This window comes from Zonotrichia leucophrys, chromosome Z, assembly GCF_028769735.1.
Source record: "Zonotrichia leucophrys gambelii isolate GWCS_2022_RI chromosome Z, RI_Zleu_2.0, whole genome shotgun sequence".
Lineage (NCBI taxonomy): Eukaryota > Metazoa > Chordata > Aves > Passeriformes > Passerellidae > Zonotrichia > Zonotrichia leucophrys.
In genome coordinates, this window is record NC_088200.1 from 23,951,140 (window position 1) to 23,965,434 (window position 14,295).

A 14,295-nucleotide genomic window follows, 5' to 3' on the forward strand; every position below is an offset into this window, starting at 1 on the left:
CTTGATGAAAGAGAACATCTGGCAGGAACACAGAGATCAAAATCAATATTTTATGATCTAAATAAAACAAAAATTTCAAAAACAAACTCTACTCTAAAAACTGTCTTCCCCTTGAAAAAGCAACAACAATATCTGTGATTTCTGAACAGTGTATCAAGAATAGAAATAGAAGGAGAAATCTAATTTGAAGACCAAAGTCTCACCTTGTTTAAGCCCAAATTGCTTAACTACTGCTCCACTGATGAAACAGTTTCTTAAATTGGGCACTTAAATAACTAACAGTGAAACTTGGCACAAAAAATGAAATGGCAATGCAGTGGGATCAGTAATGTTGGCTATTTGTTCCAAAGAGAGAACCACCTAAACTCACATGACTAAGAGCTACCTCAGATTTCTCTTAAAAGGATGTACCCACCTTACTTTTCTTATGGCTTTCTACCAGAAAATACAAAACAAAACGAAAACAAACAAAAAAAAAACCCCAACACTACAGCCCACTTCTGATATAAACTAGTGAAACTAGCGAAGCATAAACCATGTGAGCCTCAATGATTCATCAGAATTTACATAGCAGCTGCATGCAAGGTTTCATCTCCTTTCAACGGGCAACCTAGCTTAATATCCTTGACCTGCTCTGTGAAAGCTATTGTTCAGAATAACACGAAAAAACATTGATCCAGCTATCAGAACAAGAGCTACAGTAATCAGGGCTGAAAGAAGAGGAGTGATAATTATCTCCTACTCCAGGCATAGAAGCAAACTACAGGTATATACTTCTATTACTGCCATTATTGATGGCCACATTTCTAAATTCAACATCAGACTCCTAGAACCTGCTTATGCCCACAAATTATTTTAATTCATAGCAGATGATTAGCCAAGGCTGTAATCAATGAAAAGGTAAGGGTAAAAATCTCTTTGGCTTCTCCTTTAAGCTAGTATTTTTGAGCAACTTCCTGAGCATAATCTTGGAAATAAAAGAAATAGAGCATTTACCTGTCGACACAGATACACAGATGGTACCCTGTGCCCCAAAGAAACTCACAAGGCCAACATGGATGCACAGGATGAGCTCTGCTAGCCAGCTGCCACCTTTCCTTCTGGCAAAATTAGCTGACATGGGAGATGGGAGGGCACAGAGTGTCTGATTAGGCAGCATTTAGGTGAAATTGCACTGTATCAAAGCACAGGGCAACATATCCCAGCCATCCACCTCCCTGCAAAAAAAAAAAAATTAGGTCATCCCAGAGTAATGGGAGCAGTGCATGGCACAAAATTACTTTAAGGTGTTACGGGGAGCAGAAGATTTCCCCACGATCCCCTGGGACTGTTGGCCTCCTGGGTATGCAGAGTCCCAAGCACGCCTGTCTCTTTGTCACAGCAACCTGGGACACCTCACTTCCCATTTCCTGCTCCATCTCACGTTCCCCTGCAGGGTGGAGGGGTCACAGTCCAGACCCCAGCACCCACTTGCAGGCGCAAGGTCACCAAGGAGGGGAGCGGAGCGCTGCTTGCACAGGGCTCGCTCATCAGCGCCAGTCTCGTCAGCCACCCCGGCGCTGCCCTCCCTCGAGCCCCATCCAGGGAGGCCTCCCTGCTGCCAGGTCCCATCCCCATTGGCACCAGTGTCCCAGTGTCTCCACGGTGGTAATGCTAGGCTCCCAAGAAGCCAGAGTTTCACTTGCTGAGTGCTCTGCCTCACCCCTGAGGAATCTGCACTGCCTTGCCTTCAGGACAGGTGCAATTAAGCAAACGGAGGGGCTTCAGCAGGTGAGGCTCTGGGGAGATCACAGATTCCTTGCTTTAAGTTGCATGGTCACTGCTGTCCCAAATGAGGGCATAAGATAAACCACCAATCCCTTTCAGTGAGGAAATGTCCCCAAAGAAAAAAGAGCAGCTGCCAAACCAAAGGCCCAGAGGTAGGAATGGACTAGAAGTGTTCAGCACAAGTCAAGGAGGGTGTTTTGATGAATCTGTAGCGCGTAGCTTCAGACTGAGGTTAGAGGGTTAAACTGTGATTAAAGTCCCACTGCTCCTGTTGCCAGTCTTTGGGTCACAAGTGATCTTTACAGATAATTTCTTACCATGCTGTTGCCTCATGTGCATTCATTTGCTCCACTGCTGCTACCACGAACCACCACATGTGGCCCATCACAGGACCGCAGCAAGCAGATTGTTGATAACCATTCTTGGCACAGATCTGCTTGGATTTTGATGCACAGAAGGAAGCACCATTTTATTAATCACTTTATAGTGATTAATATCACTGACAATGTTACAATAGTTGCCTTCTGCACTGGTATCTGGTACGGGTGTGTTTGTATGTGTTTCTTGAGTTCTGCACCTGCTTTGTACCTGTTTCTGTAGAGATGGTGGATTACAAACACCAGCTGGAAGGGTCATACCACTATCATATCTTGCCATTTTCATGTTAGAAAAGCATTCTCTGGAGTACTTAATTCAGACTTCTCCCCTTCCTCTAAAACCATAGACATGCATTTCTATGGGCTTCTTACCTGCATTTGTTCAACATGCAGCTGCCATCAAAAAAAAAAAAAAACAAAAAATAGCAGGAAAAATTGTAATATTTATCCTACATCTTGAAAATATTCACTTTATTTTTGTAAAAAAAACACTGGAAAACATACAGATAGATAAAAGCCAGAAAGAAATGTCCTACAAGTAAATAGAAGTACTAGGGTAAGCTTTGAATTGTTACAATTTTTAAAGTAATGTTTTGGCCAATTTTTTTATCAATACAGTAGTTTATTTTTATTAAGTTCACCTTTCTTAGCATACAGTACATGGACTTTTGGGGCAGATATTGGTCTTTTGAGTCATTTCATTGTCTGCTGAATGATCTGTCAAATATCTGAAAAATGCTTTCTTAGCTCTTGACTAGTAGCAAACAGCTCATTCTCTCTGACCAGATAATAAAAGAACAGGACATTTTAAATTCTTTGACAAATTGCAGTATATTAAAGTCCTTCTCTGGGAAATTAATTTTTGTACATATGAATCTGAGGTGTGTTTTTTAAAAGACTATGAAACTAGCAATTGAAACTTCTTCTTCAGTTAAGACTTCAAGGAAAATCCATGCCTTACAAAATGCACAAGCTTTTAGGTGATGGGATAAAGTGGGTCTTCTCCCCAGCCAGGTCAAGGAAATCAGAAGTTAATATTTCTATTATAATGTAATTAAATTGTAAGTTGGGATTGGATGTTTCAAAGTGTTTAGTACCTAATCCTTCCTGGGTAGTTCAAAATGCAAATACCCAAGAAATTGAATTTTTTTCCTTCAGCAAAATAGATCTTTTGCAACTGAGTTGTTGAGGTTATTCAAAAGGGTTACAGACCCAGGCACAGTAGGTTATTTAGACTATATGAGAGAGATACAATACATGTTTTAATACAAGCAGTTCAGTGGTCCTACAAGCTTGCAGGTCCTTCAAAACTGTAACCACTAAAATAAATACTAGAATGTCTTTTATTGCATTAGGGGAGCTCTACTTACCTACTTACCATCATTTTTCTGTGTCCCACAAAAAGCATTATTAAAGTTGCAAAGCCCTGAAAAGGTCCTCCATGCATTTCCTTTGTGACTTGTTCAAATAATTCTCCTTCCTTGCTCCAATCCACCCATAGCACTGGTTTAAAGTATGAGCAGCTATGCTGTTTTCTCATCAGTGCCTGCACAGCTTTCTCAGTCTGCTCTCAAAGCTCAACTTGTCACTATGTTATTATGACTTTTTCTGTTATACTAATTTTAAATTATCATTAATTAATTTATTTCCACAACAACTTCAACATGAATAAATACTGATAATCTCAGTTTAACAAAGGGCTTGTATTTGTGAAAACCCTATTCGAAAAACTTGTCATTGAGACTTCCAAACCTCTAGTGTTTTATACTGAATGTAGGTGGTGTTTACTACATCTGTAAACATATGTTGCCTTTACAAATTGCCTCAATGCAGCTGCCTGTAAAACAGGGGAGATTTGGTGACTGTGAAAAGTTAATGTACAACAACTTAACCAAAACCAACACAGCTTTGTGGCAGAAACATGGACTGACCCATGCCTTCTCCATCATTTCCTTTTTTTTTTCCTGGAATCTCCTGTGTCAATCAGAACCCCTTACTGGAAACTTTCCAGAGGAAGTATTTTGTGACAGAAAATGTCCCTTTTGGAAAACTATACATTATTTAGGATGTAGAAAAAACTGCAGAAGCATAAAGAGTCCTTCTTCAAGAGCTCACCCAAAATCAGACCATTTTCCTCCCTGTCTGTGCATGCTGCCATCTGCCTCCCCTCTAGACTTCTCTGCCTTCTTGTGTGCCAGGCAAGGGAAGGGAGGCTTCACCTAATAGCACAGGACTGGTAGGGTCTTGTCATAATTAGTTTATGCATCAGGCATCAAGGAAGCAAAACAAACCCCATAATTCTAATACCAATTCAAGAAGAAAATTTTTAAAAGCCACATCAAACTCCAAATGCATTTTCCCCCACAAAAAGTGTTGTTAGGTACCAATCAGCTTTTTCAGACTCCAGAAAGAAACGAAATCTGACTCCTGCAGACAAATGCTTCTATTGCTGCACACCTCTTATTCATCCCCAGAGCAATTCCATCTCATGCACAGTCTGAGGGAAAATCCTGTGGACAAAATGATAAATAATCATATAATTAAATCTGCTGAACACAAACCTCAGGGGTGTAACTGAGGCTATATGGGCACCTCAAAGTGTAGCCCATTCACATGCAGGATATAGAATTACAGCATAGATGGAGCTTTATGCTTGATGCAGTGACTGGTGGAAGCAGGCGTCACCCTCAGGGTCAGCACTCAGGATGGGTAGCCAGCCTTCTCCTTTCACAATTAACATGCTCAGCCCAACACCTCCCCACCACCAGGTCCCCACAGCTGCCCCTGCCCAGCCCCCAGCCCCACTTGTCTCCTCCATCTGTCCATCTTCATCCCTCTGTCCTGCCTCTCAGACATCAAAGAAGGCCAAGAAGATGGAAATTGGTTCTATGAGCAATAGTTCTCCTTCAGAGCCTCAAGCAGATTACTTCAATTGCAAAAAATTGAATTGCTAGAAAGTAAAGACTCTCTGTGTTGCCAAAAATCTGAGAGGGAATATGCCGGAAAGGACTCCTTCTTACCTTTAAGTTCACATCAATTATATTTTATTCCTCTTCAGCACTGCTAATCCTGGCTTATCTTCAGATAAAAAGAGAAAAAAAAATAGGTTAGTGTTTGAATTTGTGAGATACATAGACTCTAAAAGAGACAGACAAATTTGCCTTTTAAACAACTGAAATTAGTTTTAAAGAATTTCACAAGATTCTCAGTGCCCTTAATTCCTACATTGTTGTGAAAGACCTATATAAACACAATATCCTGAGGAAAAAATAAAAGGTAGTTTAATCTAGAAGTTACACCACACATGGAAATGTTAACTAAACAGTACAGCTGGTACTGCTACTGAAATAATCTTGTCTTCCTTTTATCGGCAGCAATATGGAAAGAAAGTAAAAAGGATTTTCAAGTTGATTGTGACCTCTTTAATTTATGACCTGGTTTTAATATTATAGCCTGTACACAAGCATCTGATCTTGCCCATCAGCAGAACTGGGACCTGTCTTTTCCTCTGTTTACTGCTGTACAAAATTATAAACTACAATAGTAAACCCCAGAGTGGCTAGTCTAGACTTTAACTCCAAACTTGTTAATGAAACCACAACCCCATAAATTCTAAAATCCAAACTGCTGCAGCAGACAATTTCCTGCTGGTCTGAGGCACATTTGTGCTCACTGCCATTGCAGACTCTCAGTAGTGACCAACAATCAGAGGAGAGGAACATATGCTGTGGCTATGCCTGCACAAACATGACTGCCACTCTCATCTCTAGATCTTGTATTTGTTTCCAGTTTTGTGCCCCTGCCTATTCTCTATTTCTCCAGTCAGTCATGATGCCAGCCTCCCTCACAGGCTGCTTTCCATGCCTGGGAAGGACTTCTGAGGGATCTCATTACTCTACCATAAATCTTTCAAGGTTATATGCAAGGCTCAATGCCTACAGAAAACTCATCTAGCCAAGCTGTTGATGGAGTGGTATGGTGCTGTCAAATTACTTCCTTCTACTTGTCTGTTTCCTACTTTCCCTTATCACATTGTCCTGTCACGTGCATGTCTGGTTTTTTTAGCTGATACCTGCACAGGTGCTGCACAGAGAGGTCCTCCTCCCCACCCTGGGCTCTTCACCCTGGGATGTGGCTGTGTCTCTCCCTGAGAGGATCCTGCAAGGAGCACAGGCCCCAGCAGTGGGTATAACCCCTGCCTTGGGTAAATGACCTAGTATCTTCTTTTTGTCTGCATGTAGTATTTGAAATAGACAGGGAGTTCTATTCTCCTGTTTGTCACCTGTCAGAGGGGTTTAAGCACAAAGTGCGCAGTTCAAATGGTACTGGAGAAAACCTGGGAGCCTGAAATTGCATCTTTGGCAGCAATACAAAGAGAGAATTTCCAAATGTAACAAAGCTAGGCATAAATCTATTAAGCATCCTGGTTTTTTTCAAGCACATTTTGTGAGCACACCTGCTCTATATACAGGCTGTATCTGATCCATAAAAGAGCTTTGTCTAATTGTAGAGCACGACAGTCATAGAGGTCCTAATGATTCCTTTTTATTCTTGAAAAAAAAAGATACAAAATTACTTTAATTTTCAGGAAAAATCAGCCTTTTATCTGCAGCCGCAAAATATTTAAAAGTTATTGGACTGTACTATAGTATAGTACATAGCAGGAGAAAGAAGGCAAATGGCCAGAGTTACTCTTCTGCCTTTTATCCTTTTATTCCTTATGGCTGCCATAAAAATATTCTCAATAAAGGTCCTTTGCAATTACTCTGTGTAGAAGATACTCACTGTAAAGGTGTGATACAAATCTCATAGCTAGACTTGCAAACTAATACTACTTTAACTTCTGCTTGCCCAAACTAATTCTAAAACTTCTTCTCTCTTATCTTTACCTGAAAGATTACTTATCTGGGGAAGGAAAGTAGTTCCAGATAATTGGAACACAATTTTTTACATATATGGTTTAGCTAAGCAAGTAAAGATTATAATTACCATAGTCAAACTCTTCAATTCAAAGTTCACAACATGATACAGATATAGAGCACTGCTTGTAAAAATTCCTGAGTTTATTCTATCATGGCTCAAGATTTCAAATCTAGGTATCTATATTCACATTCAGACGTTTGAGTAAGTTCCCTGATTTTCAACAATTGCTGCGCCACTGTAAGCAATTCCCACTGGTTCTTTTGCAGCTTCTTCTCGGGATGATGAACACTTCCCAAGAAAATTCTGCCTTGCCAGACCTGGCACATAGATTCCATGGAATATACATTATATATTCAAAAAACCTGTCAGAGATTAAAAGCATCCCTATACCCATATTCAGGAGTTAAAAAAAATTACAGGGCCTGCTTTAACACTGCTCAGCCTTCTGATGCAAGTTTGCGTGATTTTCCAATGACTGATCACAAAATAAGTTTGTCTGTCTTCTGGAAGAGGAAGAAGAGTTCAGCCAGAGCTACATGCTGTCATTAAGGCTAAAGATCTCATGCTAAAACTAAGGCCCAGAGATGACTGTAGGGAATGGATGCAAAAACTGGAACAGTTCTGAACAAGCAATAGAAATGAGGATTAGTGAGCCATTCTGATCAGCTAATTATATCAGAAACTTTCATAAAGTTACCAACTATTGTTTCTCAAAAAGCACATCGAGAGAAAGACAAAGTTCTGCTACAGCCATACAAGAAATATGTATGCACACATATTTGTGTGTGCACATACACATTTAACATGAATATTCATACATGTTTAATGTCTAAATTACATTTTTGATGTTCCCATACAAAAAATCCCTATTACAGAAATGAAATGTCTTACTGTCAGGTCTCATTGTTCCTTCAAACAAAACACAAGGTGGAGGGAAAAGAGCTGTGGATAGCCATCAGTACTCGCTCCTACAGGAGACAAGGATTCAACAGTTGAAAAGGCCAAAGGGTGGGGAATGCTACTGCTGATGGAACACTGGAGCCTTGCCAGACAGGAGCCAGATGACAGAGCACAGTAATTTGGGAGGGGAAGGACACAGCACCCCCATTTCCAAGTGGCATCAAAAGAGATTGCACTGTGTACTCCCCCAGGATTCCGCGCACCTGAGCTCACCCCGACCACAATGCCTCAAGCTGACAGCATACAGCTGCTTCCTTCACAGACACGGACAATAGCCTCGCTTCTGAAAACTAAAAGAATTATGACCTTTACATTCATTTACGTCTGTGGACCTGCAGACAGAAACAAGGGGCAAGAGTAGGCATTGATAATCCATCCCTTTCTGCAATTCTCACTTCTGTCTGGTGTTTTTTATTGATGCTGCAATACAGCATCAGTGGAAGGCACTGTTGTCCACTCTCTCTCTCTCTCTCTCTCTCATCAATGTGCAGCTCATCAGTTGTCATCACACTAGAGATTACTAACTCCAAGTTGCTGCCTACCCTGCTAGCTCTACCTCCAACAAGGCAGAGAGGAATACAGCACAGAGGAGCTGGTTGGCCCATCCAGATGGAGGCCCGACATAGGGAAAATAACAGCTTGATGTGAGAAATCAGCTGAGCTGATAACTCCCTCCTCCTTGAACAGTCTTACTCCAAGTCAGACAGTGGGACCATTCTCGTTTAGTGCAAAATTAACAATGCAAAGACAACTGAAAATTGAGAAAATATATTTATTTGCCTGCGACATCCCAACTGGGAGAAAACTTGACAAGATTATCAGAAATGGTTGCAACTTTGCCCATTATTCCAAATAAAGTGAAACTGAAGGAAAATAATTATTAGTGAGATCATCCACACTGCTGCATACAGCAAGACCTGAGCTGTTGGAGACTTACCATCTATTTCCATGGAAGTAAAATTTGATACTTGCTGCCATGTTGAAAGAATTCACTTGGAGAAGCAATATTTTCCTTATAAGATTGAGGTTCCACAACACCCTGATGAATAAGACAAAGCCCTCTGAATTTAAAGAGCTATCAAGTGGAGTAATTAGGGATTAAATTAGTTCATGTCATAGCCAATAGTCAGGACTAAGCAGAATTATTATGACAAATAGTCTCATCCATCTGAAGAATATAAGATCTCTGCAGTATTTGTGGAAATTGGGAATGTAAGGGTGAGATATCATTACGTGTTGGAAAACTGAGCCCAGGCAATAATATGTACAGAGAAGGATATGCAGGCAATGCAGAGTTGCAATGAAACATGCCAACTCTTACTGCAGATGTAAAAACAATCTATCTGATGAAAAAATAACCAACCATCAGAAAATGTCCTTGTTGCAATTAGCAAGAATACCACATAACAAGAAAACACAACAAAACAACAGCTCTGTGAGGGCATAACCCTGTTTTTACAAACTGTCAAGAAGAACACAAAATATATAAATCCATAAACAAACACTAAGTACAGTTATATATATATTACATACCTGAAAGACAGTTGTGCCTTGAACCCTGACTTTTCTTCCAGACCCTAAGGTCAACATTGCCCGGCACAAGAAACCCAAATACATGTCCTGGAGACCAATGTGCCTAATCAGAGATGCTTATGCATCACACCAATTAATTCCAGACCTCTGTTCACCAAACATCCTTCTCCCCACTACCCCCATGTACTGTGGTCTCTGAGCTCTGCCCCATCCAGTAGAACTGAAGCACAGAAAACACCATTTTTCAGGAAGATCAACTCCCTCATCCAAATCAGCTGCATGGACGCTTGATCAGAACTGGCTGCAGGTTCAGAGGATGGAGAGCAAAGCTCTTGCTTACTCAGGATGCTGCCCAGGGACAAGGGACAAGAGTCACAAAAGCCCAAGTAACTTCCGAGGTAGTATGCTTTTGAATACTGCTTTAGAATCATGGAATAATTTTGGCTGGAAATAACCACAAAGATCATGGAGTCCAACATGAACCTAACTCTCTCAAGTGCATCAGTAAAGAGGTCCCTGAATGCCACATCCAAACACCTTTCCTATGCTTTTACCTCCAGGCATGGTGACTGCAGTGTTCCATGCACAGCCTGTTCCAAGGCTTGAGAAAGCATCCAGTGAAAATTCAGTTTTCTTCATAGCCAAGATGAAGCTCCCCCAGCACAGGCTGAGGCATTTGCTCTTGTCCTGTCACCAGTTCTCTGGAGGAAGAGACCAGTCCCCACCTCACCACAGCCTCCCCTAGGGCAGCTCTAGAGAGTGATAAGGGCCCTCTGAGCCTCCTTTGCTCCACAGCTGCCTCAGCCATTCCTCATGAGTCTTGTGCTCCAGACCCTTGCCCAGCTTTGTGGCCCCTCTCTGGAATTGCTGCAGCCCCCAGTGCCTTGTGCTGAGGGCCCCAGGGCCCAGGGCTGCATTCCTGGCGCTGCCTCACCAGTGCGGGCACAGGGGGACAAATCCTGCCCCGGGCCTGCTGCCCACACCCCTGCTGATCCAGGGCAGGATGCCAGGGGCCTTTTTGCCCACCTGGGCACACGCTGGCTCGGGTCCAGCCACTTGTGGGCCAACAGCCCCAGGCCCTTTCCTAGGGGGCAGCTTCCCAGCCACGCTGCCCCAGCCCATGGAACGCTGCAGGGACTGTTGTGAGCCAAGGGCAGGAGCCGGCCCTTGGCCTCGTTGAATCCCACACCACAGCCCTCCTCCCATCAATCCAGTGTGTCCAGGGCCCTCTCTAGATCCTTCCTGCTGTCCTGCAGAGCAGCACTCCTGCCCAACTTGGTGTCACTGCAAACCCACTGAGGGGCATCCATCCCCTCGTCCAGGCCATCGACACAGCTGCTGGGCAGCACTGGCCCCAGGACTGAGCCTGGGCAGCACCACTGGGGCCTGGCTGCCAGCTGCATGCAGCTCCTGGCCAACCAGCCAGGTTTTAGCTCCATGAGCACTGCCAGCCCTCCAAGCCACACCAACCATTTTCTCTCAGAGAATCCTGTAGGAAACAGTGTCAAAGATGTTCCCCAAATCCAGGCAGTCGACACCCACGGTCTGCTCCTCATCCACTGGATGAGGTCACCTGCTCCTAAAAGGAGATCAGGCTGGCCAAGCAGCACCTCCCCTTCAGGAAGCCACGCAGGCTGGCCCTGATCCCCTGCTCGTTCTGCACGGGCCGTGTCATTGCTTTGAAAAGGATCTGCTCCTTGACCTCCCCAGTGCCCACGCCAAGGGCATCCCTTTTGCTAACTTCCACTCACCTGGCACCTCTCCAGTTAGCCAGGACTGCTGGGAAATGATGGCAGGTGGCATGGAGAACATTTCTGCCATTTCCCACAGTATTGGAATATGAATCCCAATATTACCAGTTAGATTGTGCCTAGGCCAGTCTGACCCTTGCTGCTAGGCCAAAGGCGGCAGCTGTGGTGTATCACCCCAGAGACACCTTTAGCTTGCTGGTGGTTGCAGCTGGGCACTAAACAAGTCTAGGCTTGTTAGGAACTCCATTTACCTCAGGAGGAAAGTTTCAGGCGATGGTGAAGAGAAAAAGGAGAGGATTCTGCTGGAGGGTTTAATATCCAGAGGTTTATTCCATGGTTACAGAGGTCTGAATCTTAGGAACAGCTCCAACAGAATAGCGGCTGCATGGTCAGATTACCTTTTTAAGCTCCCTGGGCAGGGGGAGGGGAGGGGACAGGTGAGCCACCAACCAGGTGGGAGGGGCGGGGTCTCAGGAGCGGATGGCACCTAGACAGGCCAATGACCCCCAGGCCTGAGGGGCATCCTTTGAACTTGACCAACCACACGACGCCCTGCTGGAATGTTAAAACTGATTGACAGCCCAGCAGGGGGCGAGGGGGGGAGAAGGGTTTTGGCACACCTGGGTAAGGGACCCGGAAGTTTAAAACACACTGCAACACCACAGCACCTCTTGTGAATTCCCTCTGGCCCCACAGGCTTGTGAGTGTCTAATTGGTGTAGCTGTAATCATTTCACCTCGGAGTTTGGGAGCTTTCTTCCACTCCCCATCCATGTCTTCCAGCACCCATCCTGGCTACCCAGAGAACAGCTTGGTCGTGTTTCAAGACTGAGAGGCAAAGAAGGAACTCAGTAGTACTTCAGCCTTTTCCTCCTCCTGTGTCCCCACTTCTCTCCCCACATTCAGTTCTAATTGGGATTTCTCCCTTCTCATGTTCTCCCTGCATAAGCTCGTGAGATCTTTGTAGTCCTGCTGAGTGGCTCAGAAGGCAACTCCCACTGGCTCCCATCCATGCCGAGTGCTCAGCCCCATGGCACACAAGAAAATGGTGTCAGAAATTCAGAAAATGAGAAGGACAACGTTATCATATCTCCTTGTCTTTCAAGGCTTTTTTCTTCTGAAGAAGAAATGCCAAGAACTGGGTTCCTCAGCACTCCCCAAGTGCAAGAGAGATGCCAGGTGCTCAGCACATGGTCAGTGCAGCCTTTGCTGTGGCACCCTGTCTCAGCAGATGTCTGGAAGTCCCTTGAGGGAAAAAGGTTTTCACAGAGACAAGCTTTCTCTATTCAGCCTTTCTGTGTCCAGGCCTGGTTTAAAGCCAGGGCAGGTTTAAAGCCAGGGCAGGCCTTTGCAGGGGAAGGTGTTGTGGCTTGGCTCATGAAGGATTGTGCGAAACTTTTACACCTCACAGGGCAGAGCAAGAAATCCAGCTTGCAGGACCTGCTTCAATCCAGCCCTTGCAGACTTTGAGCGCTCTGCAACTGCAGCTTTCAAGCAGGGAGAATGACCAGCTGTTGGGAGCTTGGCTGGCTAAAGACTGGAAAAGTACAAAACCGTGGCTAATTCCAACTCCTGCACCTGCAAAGATAGTGTGTCCTTGGGCCTAGCTGTAGTAGGATAACAAATAGTTAAAGAGACATGAGAAAAGAGAGATGTAACCCCTAAGGAGAGATGTAACCCCTAAGGAATGAGGAAGAGTTCATGGTATAGTTTAACCAATAGATTGCTTGGCTTACAGAATATTCATAAGCTTATTATTTGCTGTATAAGTGTTTGATACTTTCTTCAATAAACTGGACCTGTGATGAACCATCTGGTGTCCTGGCCCCCTTCCTACGACAACCAGCAAATTGGAAACATGAGTATCTGCCACACAGATTTCTGTCAGAGGAGATAATGTGAGAAAGGACTGGAGGGAGCAATGTTGTGTTTCTACCTTGCACAGCCAGTGCCTAAGTGATCTGCCATCTCCCAGTGCTGCGCATGTGAAGGAGTCCTCATGGCTTCTCTGAGTGAACCAAGTGCACAAATTCCACAGACCCGACACTGATGGAGTGTCTCGGCCGGGGATCCCCGTGCTTCAGCCAGCAATCCCAGCCCTGCAGCGTCGCCTCTCTTTTAGCAGGGCCCCCGCTTGTCCCCAGAGCTCCTGGATCACCCGCTCTTCCAGGACAGAATGCCACGACCAGCTGTCCTGGGGTGCACCGCTGAGCTCTGTCTTTGTGCCTGGACTGATTTGGTTTGTTTCTTTGGTTTTGTCCTTAAGGATGCTGGCTCCTGTATTTTGAGACAGAGAAAATTGTCCGTGTGTCCGTCTGTCGAAGACCAAACAGTGACATCCAGCGGCCACTCACTTTGCTAAAAATGGGAAAACCGTGTCAGCAACTTTGCTAAAAATGGCAAAACGGTGTCGGCAGAGCAGTGTGAGGATGTGCAGGGGAGAGCCAGAGTGTTCAGGGCAGCAGCCCCCCACATCTCCTTCCCTATTTCCTCTGAAGAGTTTATTGCCAGTCACTGCAAGGCTCCAGGTGTGTTTGGCTTATTTGTCTCCCCATCCTGGGCAATGGTCATTTCTGGTCACATGTCCTGGGCCACAGCCCATGAAACATGGCTGCTTCTTAGAAACGAAGGAGCCATTTAGTATTTTTGGTCTAGTTATGGCACAACAGCCTTGTAAATATGAGGAAAGAGGTCTTAAGTAGCTTTCAAGGGCTGTGGATAATATAAAATGACAAGACTGATGAAACAAACACATGAATTGATAAGTGGCTGCCAGTGCAGTGCTAAGCACTACCACTATCATCTGAGAAAAGCCAAAAGGCATTGCAGCTGGAAGATAAAGGATGAGAAGCAGAGGGAGAAGAATATCTGTGGGACAAGGATAAGGGCAAGCAGTTCCTGTGTTAGAAAGAGAATGAGTTAGACAGATGTGGTCCAACAAGGGACCAGAGTGGGAGTCTCCTTCTCTGGCAGGCAAGGAATGCA